Here is a 6000-nt window from a genome sequence, read left to right as displayed (position 1 = left end):
AGTAGCTCAAAAATCCGATCTTCAAACCATGCGATTGAAATCCATCTTCGCGATCAGATTCAACATTCTTTTCTTTAAGTTTCCTTCCCTTTGCTTGATCTTGCCATACATCAAAATGTATTAAGAATCTTCAAATAGGAACTTAATTGAGTTAGATAGTGGACTTACCTGAAGCAGAGTCAAAATTTTGACTAGACCTTCTCTCAGATCTTTCAGGTAGTTAGGGAAGCTTTGCAACCAATGCCCCTTCCTTTGGCAATAGAACCATATGGACCCTTTGGGAATGGTACATTGGACTATCTCAGACTTGCCTTTCTCTTTACCATTTGGTCAACCGAGTTGACTATGGTCGATCCCTTTCCATTAGGAAGAGAAAGCTTTTTTGGATATCAAATGTTACCAATTGTCAATGTCCATTGTAGTTTGGGAAGTTGATCTACTAATCAAATTTGATTTACCAGAGCTCCAAATCATTGCTGATTCAGCAACACCAAGCAAATAGATATGATCATTAAGGGTCATGCCATAGTTTGTTACATAGTAGTCCCAAAGAAACTCAATATGTGACTTAGAAAGTAATTGAACAACCAACTTTCTCAAGACTTTGACACCCAACTCTCCCGGCTTGTCAATATGTGACTTCATCTCCAAGATGTGAGCACACATAGACCTTGCTTGCCAATAGGGCTTGAGTGACCTTGAACTTGTGGGTTAGGGAGAATAATTGGAAGAGGTGGAGGGAGTGAAGAATGATTTCTGGGACATCATCTTCATTAGGAAAGCTTGTTCCAAGAGTTTTGGGAAGATCATAATTGTCTGAACCATACATCTTTTGGGAGATATTCAAGATAGTTGATTTAAAGTCCTTAATATAACACCCAATATGAAATATTAAGGCTAGGACCTAACACAATATTTTATAACTTGGAAGAGGGATGCCGTAATGCAAGCTATAGAATATTTGAAAGTAGGCGAATGACGATTCACCAATTTCCACCATGAAAAACGAAATAATTTATTAGGTTTTAATTGGATTTGAAACTCCTAGATCTTTTGAGATTCATTGGAATTTTCAATGGCATGTTTCAATCTCGATTGTCCCTTCTCAAATTTTGTGAATGGGATGTCGAGGATCACAAAACAAGGTGTGAATAACCATGAAAATATACTTGGTACCCTTAATATTTACCACTCAATCGATGTGCCGGTTAATCACACGCGTTCCACCGATACTATGACAAACATTAAGTTATCCTTTGCCTACCTTGTTAAATCAAGCTAGTGTGTCGGTTAACCACCCGCGCTCCACTAACCGACTTAAGCGAAGTACAAAGTGTAATTTCATGGGTTAGCACCAAATTCACATTTTCCTAAGTAACTAAGATTGGGAATTCATAATAGTTTAGTTACTTAGTATTTATCATTAATACTTTTAATGAAGGGAAAATTCTAGTCCTTGTCCTACCCGTTCGGCTAACGACCCTCCACCAGTCAAGGAAGCGGTGGGTGAGAGTGGACACCCATTAAACTGCCATTTTATAGGCAGTAACCTTATACCCCCCTTATAGACCGGCTTCGTGAATGGGCCTACTAACGGTAAGACTGACTTTGTTCTTATATATATATATATATATATATATATATATATATATATATATATATATATATATATATATATATATATATATTATTAACTTATAATACTATAAAGTATAAGGTTTGAATTTTAACTTTTAAAATTCTAAGGGCTTAACTTGGGATTAAAGTATGCATGAGGGGAAACTTTACAAATTCCAAAACTTGAGGGCAAGTTTTGAACTATTCAAAAACTTTTCAATTCCATAAATTATGTGTTTAAAGTACTTTTAATGAAAAACTCTTCAAGTTTATAACTTGAGGACAAGTTATGGAAGACTTTAAAACATTTAAAAATGAGGCTCTCCATTTTTCATAACTTATGGAAGCCTTATGAGTTTTAATAATCATAAATGTGACTTTTCATATAACTTGAGGACAAGTTACAAAACCACATATAATGAACAGCTTTTAGATTAGTTTGGATTGAAAACATATTATTACATAACTTTTCTATTAATCTAAATCAGCTCATAAGAACAAGATAATTCAAATCAAACACTTTTCATGTAATTAGCCTAACCATTAAACTAATACAAAACATGAATCTATTGACAATTATCTATGAAATTGGATTAGCATGAACATTACCACATCAAAAACAGGTTTACAAGTTCAAAAACAGCTTAGGGTAATGTTCCTAGTCCAATTTCAGCCAAAAACCTCAAAAATATGCTATCTGGGGGGTCCAACTCGTTGAGTGCATGAACCAACTCGACGAGTTGGATGATTTTATGCATGGACTCGGTGAGTCCATCAGTGGACTCGGCGAGTGCACTGTCCAGAACAACAAAAAGTTGATTTTTTTCAGCATTTTTTAGCAATTTGCATCAAGTATAATTGAAAACAAGCATAGGGTCTGATACCACTGAAGGGTTTTGAACATTCTAACACTCCTAAGGTGTACATGCAACCCTAAATACATTGGATCTATGTTTTCTCTATTATACATGCAAATATCAATTTTCCAAGGTATTGTTCTAACTAGCATAATATGAAGTACATATAATATAAATTCTAGTAGAATTACATACCTCTTTGTTGTAGCTTGATTCCATGGAGCTTAAGAGCCTAGTGCCTCAAGTGTGACACCTCCAATGGTTCACACAACATCACCAACATCTTGGAATAACTTAAGATAAAAGGTTCCTATGCTCAAATCAGCTAGCCCTCATGTGTACACATACTAGTGCCAATTTCTTGAGCCATGGGGTCCTTATATATGTTGGCTATTATGGTTACACCATGTAACTCATGTCTTTCCATATTCTTCATGCTCCACGGGTTAAAACCTCCATGGAGTATCCATGGGTTACTCCATGGGTTTAGCCCATCGTCAAAAATGGAGTTGAAGCAAAGAAGTTATGACTGTTTGAAACTGGAATGGATTTGGGTGAAAACTTGTTGCCACATAGTTGAAAATTGCCTTCCACGTAGTGGAGAATTGTCTTCCATGCTACGTTAATTGTCATGGAGTGGAGAATTGTCTTCCATAGTGTGAAAGTTGGGCAAGCCCAACTCCATGATTTTTTGGGTTTTCAACATATTTAATGGTAATGATTCATATTTTAGGGTATTTTCTTAACCTATATCTCATCTAGAACTCCTTAGGAGTAACCCTAACCTCCCTCTTCATAGTTTGATCTTTTCCCCTTTCCTCTATCTTAATGGTTTTTTGATTTGATATTCCTCATTGTTTTCCTTATTACTATATTTTTGAATTATGGTTTATGAACATGGTTTGACTTGAATATAACTTTATAAAATTGTTTGTTTATTCTATTTTAAAAAAATGAAAAAATATTCTGGAATTTAGGTTGTTACAAGTTGGTATCAAAGCCCTAGTTTGAGGGATTTGGATAACACTCGTGGGATTCCAAACTCAAACTAAGGATTTGAGAAATTCTAATAAACTTTTTTAAAAATGATGAAATTAAAAGAATAAAGGAAGATGCATTTTGTACATTGATTCGGAGCTGAAGGAAGTGGTCTACCAAAATATCTATATGGCTTATATATATATGTTGATATAAGAATTGTTAGAAATACATGCTTGTGGATAGGTTAAGGATCTTTCAGGAATTGCATGTTAGAGTTGCTTGATATTTGGGATAGCTTATAGCCTAGGTATTGCAAGTTAGATTGATTCTTTTATTGTTGATTACTTTGTGTTATTTGAAACCTATGTTGATATTAGTTAACTATTATGTAAGTACGTTAGGATTTCATGCACCTAAGATTAATTAATCCGAGTGTAACACGTGGTTCCGAAAGTGCTTCGCTGCCAGGGGATGCGGCCCAATCATCAATTTCCATGGGGTTAGGGCCTTGAGAAAGGAAGGATTTGGCCCATTTTGGATGTGGGTATTAGGGCTTACGAGACCCAAGTGTTTGATTATGGCTTTGGAGGTCAATGACATACTTGTAATTCAACATATCAATCTTTTGAGGATTTGGGTTCCTGTTCGAGAGTCTTTAGGTAAAGAGGATTTGTATGAAGCATAGGGCTTCTCTCCACCTTTTCGTGGATATAAAGTTTGTCGGAAACGGACCACAGATGAGGAAGATATGACACTTTGAATTTATTGTCAATTTTAGCCCCTAATGGAGAAAAGCGGAAAGAAGGTACCACGCATGCAAGGTGGCATGTGTGAGAGTACGCCTAGCGTAAGCTAGGGTACGCCTAGCATAAAAGGTTGCTTGGATGCGGGTGTTGAAGGCGTACGCCCATCGTACATTCAGAGTCTATAAACCCTAATTTTTAGGATTAAGCACTATATAAGGAATATTATAACTCAAATCCTACCCTTTTTACTAGCCTTCCAACCTCAGAAACCCTAGATAGCCGTTCATTCCTCATCCTTGTGTGATTTTGGCATTGTGAAGCTCATTGTGGTTTTTAGAAGCTTGAAAGGAGAAAAAAGAAGTTGAAGAAGAAGAACTTGAGTAGCTTGAGCTCAAGGATCTGAGATAGCACCACTATTTGGCACTCATTTGAGGTAAAAAGCTTCCAACTTGCCTCATGAATGCTTAGATCTATGTTAATGGAGTTTTGGACCTTTTTAGGTCCCAAGAATGGGTTTTTAGTGATCAACCGCGCTTCTAGGTCTAGGGTTGCCACCCTTAGTGTCATATAAGTCCCATAAGCTGTAAAGTTTCAATATTTAAGGTCCATTTGTGACCATGCATGAGATCTAGCCATTTCCATGGAAGTTTGTGGCTATATTCCAAGTTTGGGTTCATTTGGTGGGTTGCAAGCTGCTAAGTAATCGACTTTATGGATTAAGACGTTGAAGAGGACTTGGATCTGTGATTATAGCCTCTGGAGTAGAGCATTAAGTGCTTAATGGGAAAAGAGCTTAACAGAGAAGTACGTTAGGCGTTGATGTGTGTTTACTCAACTAGTTTTAATCCTACTTTTAATTATAAATTGACACACAAAAGCAGTGGACCTATCAATTGTGGTAAAGCTAAATAAGTAGGGTATCGAACTCAGGGAACGGAAAATTAAAACTAACAACTAGAATTAACTAAAAACAAGTAATAGAAAATAGGGGTTTCTCTAGTTTTGCAAGACTAGAAACTTAACTACTCAACTAAAAGATGAAAACACGTAAAAAAAACTAAATTCAATGATCAAAAAGGGTTTCTGTTTAGTTTCAACTCTTTTACTCCTATGGTTAATTTTTATGATAATATGATAGATTAATTGTTATTGGTTACCGATTCTGGTGATTAGATTCGCAGTCACTATTACTAATCCTTAGAAAACATACCAATTCAAGCAATGGCCAGTTAATTAAACTAATAGATTTCCTAGGTTAATTATTCGAGTTAAATAAGACTTGTAGCTAGCTAATTAAATTTGGTGATTCAATTAACCTCTTGTTGATGGTGTATCACACAAGCTCACACATTAATTTACCCATTCTCTAATTAATCCTAGTTTCATGTTCATTATTCCTAGGCATATAGTATTGTGTTCACATAAATTATATGAGATACGCAATTAAGAGATGTACATGCAGCTTAATCACTTAGCAATTATCAGAAAACAGTTATGGTTAATGCATAAGGGTTTTTAACAAGCTTAATTTAACAATATCACCAACTAATCAATTAATCAAAAGAGTAAATTAAACCATAGGAGCAAAATTGTTTCCCCAAACAGAAACTAACGAAATTAGTTCATGAATTTAGTGTGTGAGAGCTTAAAAACAAATTCAAATAATCCCAACATGATTCAATGCAAAAGAAAACTGGAAAATTAAACCTAAAGTGCCTTAATCTCTTAAGAATGAAGGAGTAGGGTTATTCAATCATTTTCAGAGCTCCAAGGGTTCCTTGATCGTCAAGTGTTCCACC

The sequence above is a fragment of the Lactuca sativa genome, chromosome 8 (genome assembly GCF_002870075.4).
Source record: "Lactuca sativa cultivar Salinas chromosome 8, Lsat_Salinas_v11, whole genome shotgun sequence".
NCBI classification, from domain to species: domain Eukaryota; kingdom Viridiplantae; phylum Streptophyta; class Magnoliopsida; order Asterales; family Asteraceae; genus Lactuca; species Lactuca sativa.
The sequence above is the reverse complement of the archived record's forward strand: the minus strand, read 5'-3'. Positions refer to the sequence as shown.